The 16,685-nt window shown below is 40.8% G+C and overlaps 1 pseudogene; it reads left to right on the top strand.

Moving 5' to 3' along the window:
• LOC109830126 lies at positions 1,360-16,655 on the top strand (annotated as a pseudogene).

The following is a 16,685-nucleotide window of genomic DNA, read 5'->3' as shown; positions in this document are numbered from 1 at the left end:
TGTATGTCATGGACTACAAAGTGTATGGATAAATGAATATAAATAAAATGAGATGATCACTTTTTCCCTATCTCTTCTCTTCTCTATTTATTTACTCTTACATTTCATGTTCGATTCTTACTTATGATATGTTATGTATGTAGATATAACAACAAGACTATAACATTCTCAATACTAATAATAACAATAGTCTATAATGTTTAGACAATCCCAACGATCCCTCTCACCCTGATTTTCTGCTCGAGACAAAATCATATGATCCATTAACATCCCGAAGGGCTAAATACCCATATTGGTATTTTAATTCAACCCCATTTACCAAGAAGGTATTTTAAATAAAAAAATCGGCGTTAAGGCATTTTAATTGATTAAAATTACCAATTAGGTCTTTTTTCTCGTCGGCGACCACTTTTCCGGCGAGAACTCGTCACGTGCGTGACACGTGATGACTTAATCTGTGTTTTAGCTGATGATGTGGCTCGGTTTGCTGATGTGACTCGGTTTTAGCTGCTGATGTGGCTTAATCACAATTTAAGTCCAAAACGAACCAACCTGAACCCTAAAAATTTCAAAATAAAGATCAAACTTCCACGCATTCACTCCAGATCTCAGATCCAACTCAATTATCTTACCTTTACCGCTAACAGAAGCAGCCAAAACCCCAGATTCCAGGAACTTCTAGAAGAAAACGCCATGGGAATTCGGAGAGAAGAGAGTGAGAAGACGAAGATCACTGCAGACTAGATTGCCGCCGGCGCGGCCATGGATCGATGCAAGAGAAAGATGTTCTATTTATACGGTAATTTCTCCACTAATTTTTCGCTAATTTTTTTTACCAATTTTAGAAATTGGGGATTTTAAAATGCATCGACTCTTATTCTTTCTGCCACTGCCACGTCAGAAAACCGGTTGAATTAAAATGCACGTGACGAGTTCTCGCCGGAAAAGTGGTCGCCGACGAGAAAAAGGACCTAATTGGTAATTTTAATCAATTAAAATGCCTTAACGCCGATTTTTTTATTTAAAATACCTTCTTGGCAAATGGGGTTGAATTAAAATACCAATATGGGTATTTAGCCCATCCCGAAGTGATGAAGATGTCCTAACGCCTAAAATAAAATCCTTTTTCATAGGTTTTTCAAAAAACAAGAAAATATTAAAAGATTGTGAGGGCTTGCTTTGCAAAAAAAAAAAAAACAAAAAGAAAAGAAAGAAAGAAAAAACAGGTCAAAAAGAGAAGAAAAAAATTCTTTTTCTTGGTAAGGGTCATTTTCATCACTTTGGCGGTTATGTGACCAAGGCTTTTGGTGTTTAATGGGAAAACAGAGCATGTGGGGGTTTCGTGGCAATCGCCCCAAGATATCCTTGGATTTTTCCCTTCTGTCAATTAGTTATAAGATACATGATGGGTATGTCTAATTAATAATCCCAGTTTTATAAACTTCTACTTGTTTACCTATGATATCTCTCTCGAAGAACCTCCTCCAAAGTGATGCTCTTTATGAGGTTACTCTTCTTTATTTTCTTCTTATTTTTCTGGTAACCATAGCTAGTTTGTTATATATATATATATATTTTTCCCTTTTTTTTTATGTAGTACATATGGAAGACAAGCGTGTGTCCGAGAGAGCATGAACAACTCAAGGGTCTGAGAGAGGAGACCATGAAAGACGCAAGGCAAGAAACTTGATTTGATGTTTTTGACTTTTTTTTACTTTTTTTTTTTTATATATCATGCATGAAACCAGACTATACATCCTATAGGAATTATAAAAGTATAGGACTATTCTCGACTCGTTATTAATTTTGAGCTGCAGGGCTGGGATGAGTGTACCCCCTGAAGAAGGGCTTCTCATGTCCATGATGCTGAAGCTCATGAGCGCGAAGAAAACAATAGAGATCGGGGTTTTCACGGGGTATTCTCTTCTCGCTACTGCTCTGGCTTTGCCAGATGATGGAAAGGTGCAATTTTTTTTTTTACTTTATTTCAAATTTTGATTATAAGGGTATTTTTTTCAGAGGAAAAATTGGTTTGTAGTCTCGTAACAATTTTTATTTTTGTTTTTATTTTGTAGGTAACGGCGATTGATCCTGATAAGTCAGCTTATGAGATAGGATTACCCTTTATTTAGAGAGCAGGAGTTGAGCACAAGATCAATTTCGTTGAGTCTGAAGCTCTTCCCGTTCTTGACGAAATGATTCGGGAGGTAAGCATTAATATTCACGCTAAATTTCTATTGATGGAAATCATTTAAATCCTTAATAAATTACTTGGTGCTTAAATTTGCTACTAATAATATTGATGAGGGTTATTGGGTCGAAGAAAAGCTGAAAGCAATTAATGGGCTTCAGTGTTGAGGGTCAAAGACAAAATTAACTCGATGCTTTTCAAGGTGAAGACTATTTAAGTACTGACCTAACACATCCATCATATATATGATTTCAAATTTTTGCCATTGCCTATTGGTATGCTCCACAATTTGAGTAGACAATAATTTTCATTTTGTTTATTGGACACTTCTTTTTGGTAGCGGAGAGGATTCAAATTCTGTGTGAACATGCCTTCTAGTTTGACAAAAAAGAAGACGAAAAATAAATAAATAAATAAATAGAAAGTGAACCGAAACTCAAAAGGGCTAAACATGTTATCAATTGCTGTAAACTTGTCACTGTTCGATTCAAAATTGTTTTAAACTTGTTACTTTTTTTTTCAAAAAATTTATTTCTTGTTACTTTTAGTTCAAAAATTATTATATTTAGGTTTTGTTTAGGCTTAAAATCTATGAACACCTTTACCATATAGCTTGTTTAGGTACCAACGTGACAAAAATATAAATAAAATTAGCAAAAATACAAGCAATAATAACAAAATATAAAGTAAAGATAGCACGGGTTCAAGAGTAATGGACAGAAAGCAATTTTCTCTCAAGTCCTTGTAGCAATTATGTGTTGGGGATTCGAAATAATCAATCGAACCCGTGCCCTTCCGGATCTTGTGCTAAGAGTTTAGCAAGTAGGAAAATCATCGCAAATAAAAGATAAATTGTAGGAAAGATAAACAAGAAAGAACACACCAAATTTAACGAGGTTCAGCAACGTGCCTACGTCCTCGGGAGCCACACCACATAATTATTTGATTAATTGAAGAAGATTGCAATGCTCACAAATAGGTTTTTATCTCTCTGATATCTATCTGAAAGAATCCTCTCAAAATCTTCTTTTTCTCGTGTTTTAATAACCCTAAAATCGTTTAGGTATATATAGGATCCCAGCTCAAAACAGTTTCCCAAACAGTTTAGGAAACTGGAAAAATGACTTTCGGGCGACTGGACCATGGGTGTCGGTCGACCGGCTAGAACACCTTCCTGTAATCAGCTTCTCGTGGAAGTTTTTGATCTACCGGATCATCACTTTCGGTCGACTGGATGAACACTCTCGGTCGACCGCCATCTTGATTCGGTCGACCGGCCAGAGTGAGTTCCTGGGCTATTTTCCTATAGTTGTTGCGGTCGACCGGAGTCACCATGTTGGTCGAACGATCCGAGAATTTCTAGACTCGCAGTTTTGTTTCAAGTTTTGGTCTTCACACTTCCAAAACAAACAATCTCCCACTTTGAGAGGAAACCGCCATCAACGAGCTCTCCCGAACTCTTGCCATATTCGCAAGCATATTCTCCTCCTCGGATAAATCTATTCTTAAATCATCATCAACTCGGCGATCCCACCGATCCTCCTAGCTATGATGCACGGATACGGATACGGGACACGGATACGACACGGACACGGATACGGGATACGGCAAAATCCCAAAAAATAGGATACGGGGATACGGCGATGATTTTTTTTAATTATTATTATATATAGAAAAATTTATAAAATTCAACTAACAATCTAAAATATGAATCTATCACAAAATAAAAAAAAGGGGGACAAAAGCTTTAATTTAAAGCTTACAGCATCAGTAGGATGACGACAGGAATATGTAGGGTATAACTTTAAGAGAATTATGAGAGAGAAAGGTTGCATTTCGCATTAATGGCCAAGAAATAGCTTAGCTCATCAATTTCACTTAGGATCAATCACAATTTAATGACTTATGATCTATGATGCACGGATACGGATACGGGACACGGATACGACACGGACACGGATACGGGATACGGCAAAATCCCAAAAAATAGGATACGGGGATACGGCGATGATTTTTTTTAATTATTATTATATATAGAAAAATTTATAAAATTCAACTAACAATCTAAATGATGAATCTATCACAAAATAACAAGTTTGTAAACAAAAAGGAATTTGAGTACATACTCATTCCATCACAAAATAACAAGTTTGTAAACAAAAAGGAATTTGAGTACATACTCATTCCATCAAATCACAACATAACAAGTTTCACAAAATAACAAGTTTGTAAACAAAAAATACATCAAGATGAAGTGGAAGCTAGTCCAGTGACTTCTTCATTGCCTTCATCATCAGCAAACAATACAGCCTCCAATTATACTTAGAGTTAAGCAACAATGAGCAAGGATGAAGGATCACTCAAAATTTTCCAACACAACTGCCAAAATATGCATATTCATTTGTGTAATAATTCATTTGTGTAATAATTCTTTTTACAGATTATACTTGAAGTTAAGCAACAATGAGCAAGGATGAAGGATCACTCAAAACTTGGACCTTTCTGAAGATCCTGATGGGGTGCTTGTCGATGGATATTCTCATTGAGCCATGTCTCGTGATAATATCTATTAAAATTTAACATTGAATTAGACATTATTAATAGAAATAATCACATCAAAAATAATGAATTGATAACATAATCTAAATTATTACCTTGGATTCAAAGAGTGCGCCAAGCACTCAAGTGGCGTGTTGCTCTTATTCCATCTATCCTTCAAGATCTTGTATACGACATCATAAAATAAGGAGGGATCATTTCTCTTTTGCTCTCATGTCTATAAATAACAACATTCACCTTCTCAATCATTGTATCTCACATATCATATACCAAATGAAGGCTGGGCTTGTCGGTATCGGTGAGCCGAATCATATCATATATAGGAGCAGTGAAAGCAATAATATAATCCACCCTATCCCACCACAAATCATCAAGCACTTTCTCCTTAACAAACTGTGCTTTTCCCACATCATCATCTCTGTACGAGCTCCAACGGTCGCTAAGAACCATATCTTGGAGGCTTCTCTTGATCACAGTGAACCTCTTTAGCATGATGATCCATGAAGCAAATCGAGTATCAGCAATTGAAAGAAGCTTCATCTTCGAATGCTCATTGAACATAGCCAGCCTCATTGAGTGATTCATGATGAAGTTCTTAATCATCAAAGCATCATCATATACCTCTGTAATCCAGCTGCACTCTGCATAAGCAATTGCATTAGCCTCTGTATTCTTCGCAGCACAAATATTCTTAAGGGCAAGATTGAGGGTGTGAACAACACATGGAGTCCAGAAGATATGTGGAAATTTGCCCTCCACAACTGCCCCTGCGGCCTTGCATGCCGAAGCATTATCAGTAATGATTTGGATCACATTTTGAGGCCCCACCTCTCTAATGCAAGCTTCAAGCTTCTCTGCAATGAAATATTTATTCTTCTGCTCTCCCTCAGCATTCACACAGTGCAAGAACATTGGCCCGTTGTCTGAGACCGCAATGAAATTTATCAGTGGCCTCCTCTGTGCATCTGCCCAGCCATCACTACAAATAGAGACCCCCTTCTGTTTCCATGTGCACCTGATGGGTTCCAACAACCTCTCTACGTGAGCCTTCTCACGTTGCAAAAGAGTGGTCCTCAAAGAATTATAACCCGGAGGCTTGTAACCGGCAATTGAATTGCTTGCGGCATATGTCAACACTCAACGGTGGTGACTCCCCTCCTCCTCTTTGGCTCACTTAGACGAGAAGGCATGCTTTGACTTCCTGCTACTGCACTTGACGCTGAAGAACCTGGCAGCGTCACTGTCCTAGGCATAGAAGCCCTCACCCTTGCTTCTGCTTGATCCGCATCAGTTTGCATGTCTCTCAAATTGTGCGGCTTAACACATTTGCACATTTTAATTCCTTGCCCACTAATCCGCATTAGATGGGCTTTGACCCTTGAGTAGGAGGATGTAAATACTTCATTGCAATAACTACACATCCACTGCCAATTCCCCCCTCCTTTACCCATCTTCTCCAACTTTGTGACATACTTCCACAAAGGAGTGTGATCATCAATCGCAGACTGTACACCACCAGAAGAACTACCTCCTGCTTCCATTGCTATAAACAACAAGTAACAAATATTAATTAAATATTAAACATCGGAGAGGACTAACAAATAACAAGTAACAAGTACTAATTAAACAACAAATAACAAGTAACAAGAATTAAGTGACTAACAATTAAAAATTTACATATTCATAATTTATTAGTTAGCATGATAATTTCTATTTTAAACTCTTTTCTAATTATACTAAAAGATAAGTTGTTGCTCACTAACTTTGTTTTTCTTTTTACAGATTATACTTAAGAGTTAAGCAACAATGAGCAAGGATGAAGGATCAATCAAATATGTATAATTAGATATGTATATTCATAATTTATTCATTAGATATGTATATTCATAATTTATTCATTAAATATGTATATTCATTTGTGTAATAATTCATTTGTGTAATAATTCATTGCCTAACAAATAATTCATTTGTGTAATAATTTATTGACTAACATAATTATTGACTAACAAATAGTTATTGACTAACAAATAGTTCACCAATCAACACTCAACAGTAGCACAAATAGTTCACAAATAATTATTGACTAACATAATTAATTGACTAACATAATTATTGACTAACAAATTATTGACTAACAAATTATTCACCAATCAACAGTAGCACAAATAGTTCACAAATAATTATTGACTAACATAATTTATTGACTAACATAATTATTGACTAACAAATTATTGACTAACAAATAATTATTGACTAACAAATTATTAACTAACAAATTGGAAAATATATTCATATGTTAAGAAATTAAAACTATAATTGAAACTGAAATTAAAATTAAAATTGAAATTGAAAAAAACAAAATACCAAATAAAGTGGTCAGTGACTTGCTCAATTGCTCTCCAATCAACAGTAGCACAAACAGTCGAACAAAGCTGCAATAAAAAAAAAAGTCTTAAAAAAAGTTAAAAGAGAGAGAGAGACAGAGAGAGGGGGGGACGGAGATAAGACAGAGAGAGAGAGAGAGGGACGGAAGCTGGACAGAGAGAGACAGCGAGAGAGGGGGACGAAGATAAGACAGAGATCGACGACGAACCTAGCAGCGACGACGGCGAGCTTCGGGACGAACCTAGCAGCGACGACGACGAGCTTCGGGTGGACTTAATCGACGACGGCGAGCTTTGGGTGGAGGAGATCGACGAGGAGAAGCTTCGGGTGGAGGAGATAGATGACGACGAGCTTCGGGTGGAGGAGTTCGACGGAGACGAGCGTCGGGTGGAGGAGATCGACGAGGAGAGGCTTCGGGTGGAGGAGATCAACGACGAGGACCTTCGGGTGGAGGAGATCGACGACGAGAGACTTGCGATCGCTGGAGAGGCGGCGTCTCGAGTGAGGTGAGAAGTGAAAATTAGGGCTTTTGGTTACGGGTTTGGGGTTTTGGTTACGGGTTTGGGTTTCGGTTACGGGTTTTGTTATTTTTTTTTTATAAATTTCGTATCTCAGCCGTGTCCCCTATCCCAGTTGACCGTATCCCCCCCTTTTGACCCGTTGACCCGTGTCGGACACGGTTTGACCGTGTCCGACACGTGTCTTGCACGTGTCGTGCACGAATCCGTGTCCGATTCGTGTCAGACACGGATTCGTGGTCATGGGGGGAGTATCCGTGCTTCATAGCCTCCTAGTGTGGCTCCGCCTTCGACTCCTACGAATGAAGCCAACTGAAGTTGCGCACAACTCCAGTTTGTCGATAGTCACTGCTTTCGTCAACATATCCGCTAGGATTTTGGCTCCCCAAAATCTTCTCCAACTGTAACTTGTCATCCTCTATCAGCGAACGTATGAAGTGGTAACGTACGTCGATGTGCTTCCTTCTGGTATGATATACTGGATTCTTGGCAAGATGTATAGCACTCTAGCTATCACAATAAAGAATGTTGTTCCCCTGCTTCAAACCCAACTCTTCCAGGCACCCGGTCAACCAAATCATCTCCTTGCTGGCTTCAGTCACTGCGACATACTCTGACTCAGTCGTGGACAATGTTACAATCTTCTGCAGACGTGAGATCCAGCTCACTGCTATCGACGCCAAGATATAAACATATCCCGTGATACTTCGCCTCGTATCATGATCATCGGTGAAATCTGCATCCACGTATCCACGCAGTACCAATTCCTTCCTCTTGAAACACAATGGCATATCCGTAGTCCCTCTCAAGTAACGTAATATCTACTTCACAACCTCCCAATATTGCTTCCCTGGATTGCTTGCAAACCTGCTCATAACTCCAACTACATGGGCGATATCCGGCCTCGTGCAAACTATCGCATACATAAGACTACAAATGGCTGATGAATACGGCACTCTGCTCATGTGCTCCTTCTCCGCATATGTCTTGGACGATTGCTCCTCAGATAACTTAAATTGACTTCCAAGGGGTGTGTCGACGGGCTTAGCATTCTCCATGTTGAATCTCTGAAGTACCTTCTCGATGTATTCAGCTTGACTCAACTTCAACATCCCTTCAGCTTCATCTCTACTGATTCACATCCCAAGAATTTGCTTTGCTACACTCAGATCCTTCATAGCAAATTCATTCGCCAATTGCTTCTTTAATTTGTTTATCTCTTCTAAACACGATCCTATAACTAACATGTCATTAACATACAATAATAATATGATATAGCTGGACTCGACCCTCTTGAAGTAGCAACAATGATCTGAATTATATCTTCCATAGCCATTGTTCTGCATGAAGTTGTTGAACTTCTTGTACCACTGTCTCGGAGCCTATTTTAATCCGTACAAGCTCTTCTTGAGTTTACACATCATCTCTTCCTTTCCTTTTTTAATGAAGCCAACATGTTACTTCATGTAGATTTCTTTATCCAAGTCACCATGAAAAAAAACAGTCTTCACATTTAACTGCTCAAGGTAGAGATCTTCTGCAGCTACTAAGCTCAATACCACTCTAATGGTTGTAAGCTTCACAACGGAGGAAAATATCTCTGTATAATCCACTCTTTTCCGCTTGGAATCCCTTCACGACTAATATGGATTTGTACCTCTTGCTTCCATCACTCTTCTGCTTTCTTTTGCTTCCATCGCCTCTTGCTTGACCCGCTGTTGGTATCCCTTTACTAACTCTCATGTCTCTTCCGAATGGAGAGAATATATCTCTTCTTACATTGCCTGCTCCTACTACTGAGATTCACTAACTTGTATAGCCTCCTCATAGTGTAGGTGTTTGTGGAAAATTTGCAGTAAAAGAAACGAAGGAAAATTGATTTGTATTCATTTAATCTCAGTTACAATTGGATTTCCTGATTACAAAAGAGAAGAGAATGATCTGGATTCTCTCCTTTGTTTAATTTTGGGTTCTTCACGGTGGCGATGAGATGCCTCCCTCGAATGCTCGCGTCGAGTTTGCTTCTCGTTGACGATCCGATGTCTTGTTTCACTGGAACGTGGTCTTCTCCTCACGATTTGATGTTGTGGAGAACTCTGAACGAGTTTAAAACTCTATGAAAGAGTTGATTTAACCGAAAGTCGGTTATAAGCCAAGGATAAAAAAAGATCTTGTTGCCGATCTCCAAAGCTCCAACCGAAGGATGAAGAATCCTCTTTTCGCTGCCAAGAAGTTCCAACAGACCGAACCTGAACTGAATTGATTTTCAGTTATTTATAGGGGATTAAGGGGTATAACTACCTCCTTAATTCGCTCCTAAGTGGGGCTAATAGGATGTAACCGCTCCTTAAATCACTCCTGAGTGGAGACCTCCTTAATTCGCTCCTAAGTGGGGCTAATAGGATGTAACCGCTCCTTAAATCACTCCTGAGTGGAGTTGTGATCCCCTCAGATCGTGGGAAACGGTTTTGGAACCGTTCAGCTCGTGTTTGAACAAGTCAAACGCAAATCATGTATTCTGGAATGAAATCTGCGTTTGAACGCAGTGTTTGCGAGCTGCGTCTGACGGCGGTTAGAGTTGCGTTTGGCAGCGAGTGAAGCTGCGTTTGGTAGCGGTATAGAGTTGCGTCTGGCAGTGCTTGGAGCTGCGTTGGGCAGCGCTTGGAGCTGCGTTGGGCAGCGGTTGGAGCTGCGTTGAGCAGCGGTTGGAGCTGCGTTGGGCAGCGGTATAGAGATGCGTTGGGCAGCGGTATAGAGATGCGTTGGGCAGCGCTTGGAGCTGCGTTGAGCAGCGGTATAGAGCTGCATTGGGCAGCGGTTGGAGCTGCGTTGAGCAGCGGTTGGAGCTGCGTTGAGCAGCGATTAGAGCTGCGTTGAGCTGCGGTATGAGCTGCGTTGAGCTGCGTTAGTGGCTATGAACGCGATGCGTCTTGATGCTGGTGTGCGGGGAGGACTTCCGCAGCTTGATTTGAAGAGACCGTCGATTTGTAGTCTCTTTCTGTCGAAGCGTTGCAAAGATTGTCATTTTGTAATCTTTGCTTTAGTTCTCTGATATGTGAGAGTCGTCAGATTGTAACTCTCGATGTTGATTATGAAGGCTGTTTGATTAGAGCTTCCATCAGTTGTCGTGAAGGTCGTCAGATTATAACCTTTAGCGATCTACATGAAAGTCTTCAAATTGTAACATTCTGGAAGTCGTCAGATTGTAACTTCCATCATCGGTGTTTGATGGGGATCAGCTATTTATTGTGATTTTTAGACAGCCTACAGTAGGTGTCAAAAATTACCTATAAGTCCCCGAATACAGCTCAAGACAAAGAGAAGGCGATGAACGTCATTATTCGAGTCGAAGAGGATTATCCGACGCCGACAAGTGCATGAAGCGAATCGGCGAACCGTTGATGACACGACAACGAACCACCACAACGGCAAACGGCAAGTGGCCCGCACGTGTCAATCAACTCAAAGCGTCTAAACGCGCCCAACAGCCAGTTAGCACGCGCGCATCATTCAGCTCGCGTGCATCAATCAGTTCACGTGCGTCAAATCAATCCGCTCGCATGCGTCAATCAGCTCGCGTGCATCAATCAAACGCGCGCCCAACAATCAACTCGTGCGCGTCGGTCAAATCACGCGCGTCGGTCAAACTCGCGCGGAGCATACGAATCAACAAGATGATCAAATACGTAAAACGGTGGAAAACACAAGTCCCGGAAGAGCCGGAAAACACAAGAAATCAGCGAAACCAAAAATCCCAGCGCGCCGCGCGGGACGGACCAAACCGACCCGCGCCGGCGCAGGTCGGACTCAACTGACCCGTGCCGGCGCGGGTCGGATCTGATCTGCGCGCAGTTTCGACCTCCGGATGAGTTTTCGCTGTTTTCAATCGGTTTTTCTCGGGATTTGTTGGTTCCTGAGCATCCTAACTGATTTGATATCATCCCCAAATATAGTTAATCAGTTATTAACTAAAGATAAGGAGGAATCATCCGTTCTTATCCGAAACCCCCCCCCAACCAAAGCCTATAAATACGAGCTCGGGGGCTCATTTCACAGGGGGGGTTAATTATCAAGAGAAGGAGGTGCTGCCGGATTAAGGAGTCAAAGGAGCACGAATTTCAGCGAGGGTTGATAGATCTTGGCGAGTTCTTCGGCATAAAGAAGGAGAGTTCGAGAGATCCGATGCCCGTTTCCCCTATTTCCTTGAGATCAGGCTTGGTTTTGATCTCGAGAAGAGCTACTGATTTCGCTTGGTCGATCTCAGTGCTTTAAATCAAATACTTTCTCGGCGAAGGCGGAGCTCTGCTGAATTTTCAATAATCGGATCTGATCGACGGTCGTCCATGGATAAACCCCAGCACAGGCAAAGATCCCATGCAAAGCAACGGGTGATAAACGTCCTCTGCGTTTTGTTTGAACGAGAATTGTATCTTTTATTTTCATTGTGTAAAGGTCTTATAAAAAGACCGATCTTTTTGAACTTATTGTAACGATCGAAGTTGTAATGAGTTATACAATGAATATAACGATTTTTGACGCAAACAAGCTGGCGACCACAGTGGGAGCCAACGGTCTCACTGCCGAGGCCGGCGTGTCGCAACCGATAATTAAGATCCGGGTTGAAGAGGTGGTTGAATACGAGTTCGACCAACTGAGATTCACTAACTTGTATAGCCTCCTCATAGCACTAAGATTCATCTCTATCTGTCAAAAGCAAATTATCTAGTGATGAGAGATATCTGGAATTTGGTTTGTGTACCCTGGATGACCTCCTAAGCTCCACGCCCTGGGTAGTAGTCTCTGCACCTGGAGTCTCCTCCGTTCTTTGGTCAAAACTGACATGGTCTCCCCTATCTGAAAGTTCCTCTAAATCCATGTTCTCGGATCTACCTACATCTGTAATGCTGCTCTAACTGCTTTGGTTATCTTTGGTATTATTTATGTTATTGTACATCACCTCCTCATTGAATATGATGTCTTTGCTCCTAATGATCTTCATGTTCTTCTCATGCCACAAACGATACCCGAACTCATCAATGTCGTATCCAATGAATGTACACTTCTGTGACTTAGCTTCTAGCTTGTCCCTAACTTGGTCAGTGATATGAACATATGCTATGCAGCCAAATACTCGCAAGTGTGAAAGATTAACCTTCTTGCCACTCCAAACCTCTTCTAGAATCCCAAAATCCAATAGAACAGATGACTCATAATTAATCAGATAAGCTATTGTATTAACTGTGTCCACCCAAAACATCTTAGGTAGACCTGTATGTAAACGTATACTCCTCGCACGCTCCATCAATGTCCTGTTTATCCTTTCTATAACGTCGTTCTGTTGCGGCGTCCCTGGAGTAGTCATCTCCAAATGAATCTCATTCAGAGAACAAAACTTCTTGAACTCCTCTAGCTCGTATTCTCTACCATTATCCGATCTTAGACACTTCACATTCAAATCTATCTCGTTCTCCATCATGATTTTCCACTTCTTGAAGATATCGAACACCTCTGACTTGTGCTTCATGAAGTATACCCACACCTTCCTTGAGTGATCGTCGATAAAGGTGACATAGTACGCCGAACTGCTAAGAGAAGACACGTTAGCTGGACCCCATAAATTTATATGAACAAGCTCTAGCTTATGGGCTTTAGGTGGCCTTCCACCCTTCTGAAAGCTGACCCTCTTCTTCTTCCCGTAGATGCAGTCCTTGCAAACATCAACTTCCACAGAATCGATGTCGGTTAGCTTTTCCTGTGAGTGTAGAATCTTTATACCCTTCTCACTCATGTGTCCCAGCCTATTGTGCTACAAATCTGCACTCTCCTTGCTAGTTGTAACTGCAAGGGTGTCACTAGCATGTGAAGTAAGGTAGAGTGTTCTTATTTTGTTACCACGGGCAACCACTATAGTACCATTGGAGATTTTCCATGAATCTCCGGTGAATATTAAAACATAGCCTTTTGCTCTAAGCTGGCCAACCGAAACAATATTCCTCTTCAGCTTCGGTACGTATCTGACATTCTTTAGATTCCACATAGAGCCCTTCATCTGAATCTGTATGTTGCCTCTTCCAACAATACTACAAGGCTCGTTATCCTCCAAGTATACTTTCCCAAAGTACCCTGCTACATAGTTATGAAGAAGCTTTCTATTAGCAGTGGCATGGAAAGAGACTCTTGAATCAATTACCCATAAATCAGAATTGTTGTCCGTAGCAAGGATCAAGATATATTAGATGAGCCTCCTGCTCATTCGCATCATTCTTTGGCGCTTTGCAGACTGAAGACATATGACCCTTCTGGTCGCAATTCAAACACTTCCATTTGATAGGCCTAACATTCATGTTCGAACTCTTCTTCTTCGACTTTGATCGATTCCTGTTCTGGTTTTCCTTCTTCTGGCTTCAGCCTCTCTGCTCGAGATTTAGGGCTGAATCTGAAACTTATGATTCGAACAATTTCCTTCTAACCTCCTCGGATAGAATCATGCTAACAACCTCGCTCAGCTTCAACTTCTCCTTCCCCGCTGAGTTGCTGACTGAGGTCACGCAACCTGCCTAACTATTAGGTAACTACGATAAAATCAACAGGGCATGCACTTCGTCATCAAACATGATGTCCACTAAGATAAGTTGATCAACAATCGTGTTGAACTCGCTGAGGTACATTGTGAAGGAGCATCATTCTTCCATCTTGAGATTGAAGAGCGTTTTGACGAGATGCATATTATTTGTGACTGACGGTTGCTCGTACATCTTCGTGAGTGCTTTTATAAGCCCCACTGTCGTCTTCTCCTTCAATAGATTATGGGTGACCGATTTGGCGAGCGACAACCGGATTTGCCCTAGAGCCTTCTTATCCAATATTTTCCACTCCTCATCTGATTCCTCCTTCTTCTTTCCCTTATATAGCATTGTCCATCAACGGACGGTAAAGATCCTTCTGGTACAAATAATTTTCCATCTGTGACTTCTAGTAGGCGAAGTCTGATCCGTCAAAGTTTTCAATCTTTGATTTGCTTTCCTCTACCATGGTTCTTGCACAAATCTTCTAAACGAAGCTCTGATACCAGTTGTTGAGGATTTGAAACAATCAATCGAACATGTGCCCTTCCGGATCTTGTGCTAAGAGTTTAGCAAGTAGGAAAATCACTGTAAATAAAAAAAATTACAGAAAAGATAAACAAGAAAGAACACACCAGATTTAACGAGGTTCGGCAACGTGCCTAAGTCCTCGGGAGCCACACCACACAATTTTTTGATTAATTGAAAAAGATTATAATACCCACAAATAGGTTTTTATCTCTCTGAGATCTCTCTGAAAGAATCTGTTGAGCGTTGCGGAAGCCAAACAACCAAACCAACGTGCTACGAAAAATCAAATCAAACGAACGTCGAGAGAAGGCCAAACGAACCAAATCAATGCCACAAACACAAACAACCAATTTTAACGTGGTTGGGCAAGTTGCCTGCATCCACGGGGCAAGAAGGGGATAGAGTTTTTCACTAATAGAGAAGAAGAATACAAACTGATATTACAAATCACTCAAACTCACCAATTAATCTCACCAACAAATCTCTAATTCTCTCCAAATAAAATCCTAACCAATAGCTCATAAAATATCTCTTTTCTATGCTCCAAATATTCCTAATTTTCTTCTCAATTCTCTCTTCCAATTGTTCCATATATATAGAAATCCTAAAATCATAAACATACTAGGAATTCTAAAATAAAAAACAAAACAGATTAGGAATCCTAATAATCTGTTACCAAAACAGATTAAGAAACATATTAGGAACCTGCTATCCAACAGAATCCTCTCAAATCCCTCTTTTTCTCGTGTTCTAATAACCCTAAAATCGTTTAGGTATATATAAGATCCCAGCCCAAAACAGTTTCCCAAACAGTTTAGGAAACTGGAAAAATGACTTTCGGTCGACTGGACCATGGGTGTCGGTCGACCGACCAGAACACATTCTTGTAATCAGCTTCTCGTGAACGTTTTTGGTCGACCGGACCATCACCTTCGGTCGACCGGATGACCACTCTCGGTTGACCGCCATCTTGATTCGGTCGACCGGCCAGAGTGAGTTCATGGGTTGTTTTCCTACAGTCGTTGTGGTCGACCGGAGTCACAATATCGGTCGACCGGCCCGAGAATTTCCAGACTCGTAGTTTGGTTTTAGGTTTCGGTCTTCACACTTCCAAAACCAACATTATGTACACATAGAAAGCCAGGAGAAAGCACAATCTTTTCACTTTTCATCATTATTCTTGCATAATTGTCTTTGGTGTTCGTCATTCACCTCACACTTCCAAAACCAACATTATGTACACATAGAAAGCCAGGAGAAAGCACAATCTTTTCACTTTTCATCATTATTCTTGCATAATTGTCTTTGGTGTTCGTCATTCACCTCACTCACTTACAATCTGTTATCTGTCTTAATCCAAAATTGTTGAAGACGAAGGAAGAGGATCTATACGACTTTGCGTTTGTTGACGCCGACAAGCCGAACTACGCCGAGTACCACGAGAGACTACTGAAGCTCGTCAGGGTCGGAGGAGCGATTGCCTACGACAATACTCTGTGGGGAGGGTCGGTGGCAAGGCCGGAGGAGGATTGTGGGCTGCCCCCGCAGGAGATGGTCGACAGGGTCGCCTTGATCGAGCTGAACAAGTCCTTGGCTGTCGATCCTCGCATCGAGATATCGCAGGTACCGATCGGCGACGGGTTCACCATCTGCAGGCGTCTGCATTGATCTCAGGAGATTGGTTTTGCGAATTAGTATATTGCTTGCTTTAAATGTTTAAGGTCGTTTTGTAACGAAGGACATCCACAGGTCACTATTAAGAATAAGTTCGCAATCCATATTAATTATGCATGTATGAGTACTTTGAATAGTGTTCGTCGCTGATCTGCTCTTGTATTTGAATAACACACTTAACAAAGCACATTATGATGCAGAAGTATGGTGATCATCACCTTCTTGTTTTCAATCTTTACATTTTGCATTTACTCTGTGAACAAT

The sequence above is a fragment of the Asparagus officinalis genome, chromosome 2 (genome assembly GCF_001876935.1).
Source record: "Asparagus officinalis chromosome 2, Aspof.V1, whole genome shotgun sequence".
NCBI classification, from domain to species: domain Eukaryota; kingdom Viridiplantae; phylum Streptophyta; class Magnoliopsida; order Asparagales; family Asparagaceae; genus Asparagus; species Asparagus officinalis.
The sequence above is the reverse complement of the archived record's forward strand: the minus strand, read 5'-3'. Positions and strand labels throughout refer to the sequence as shown.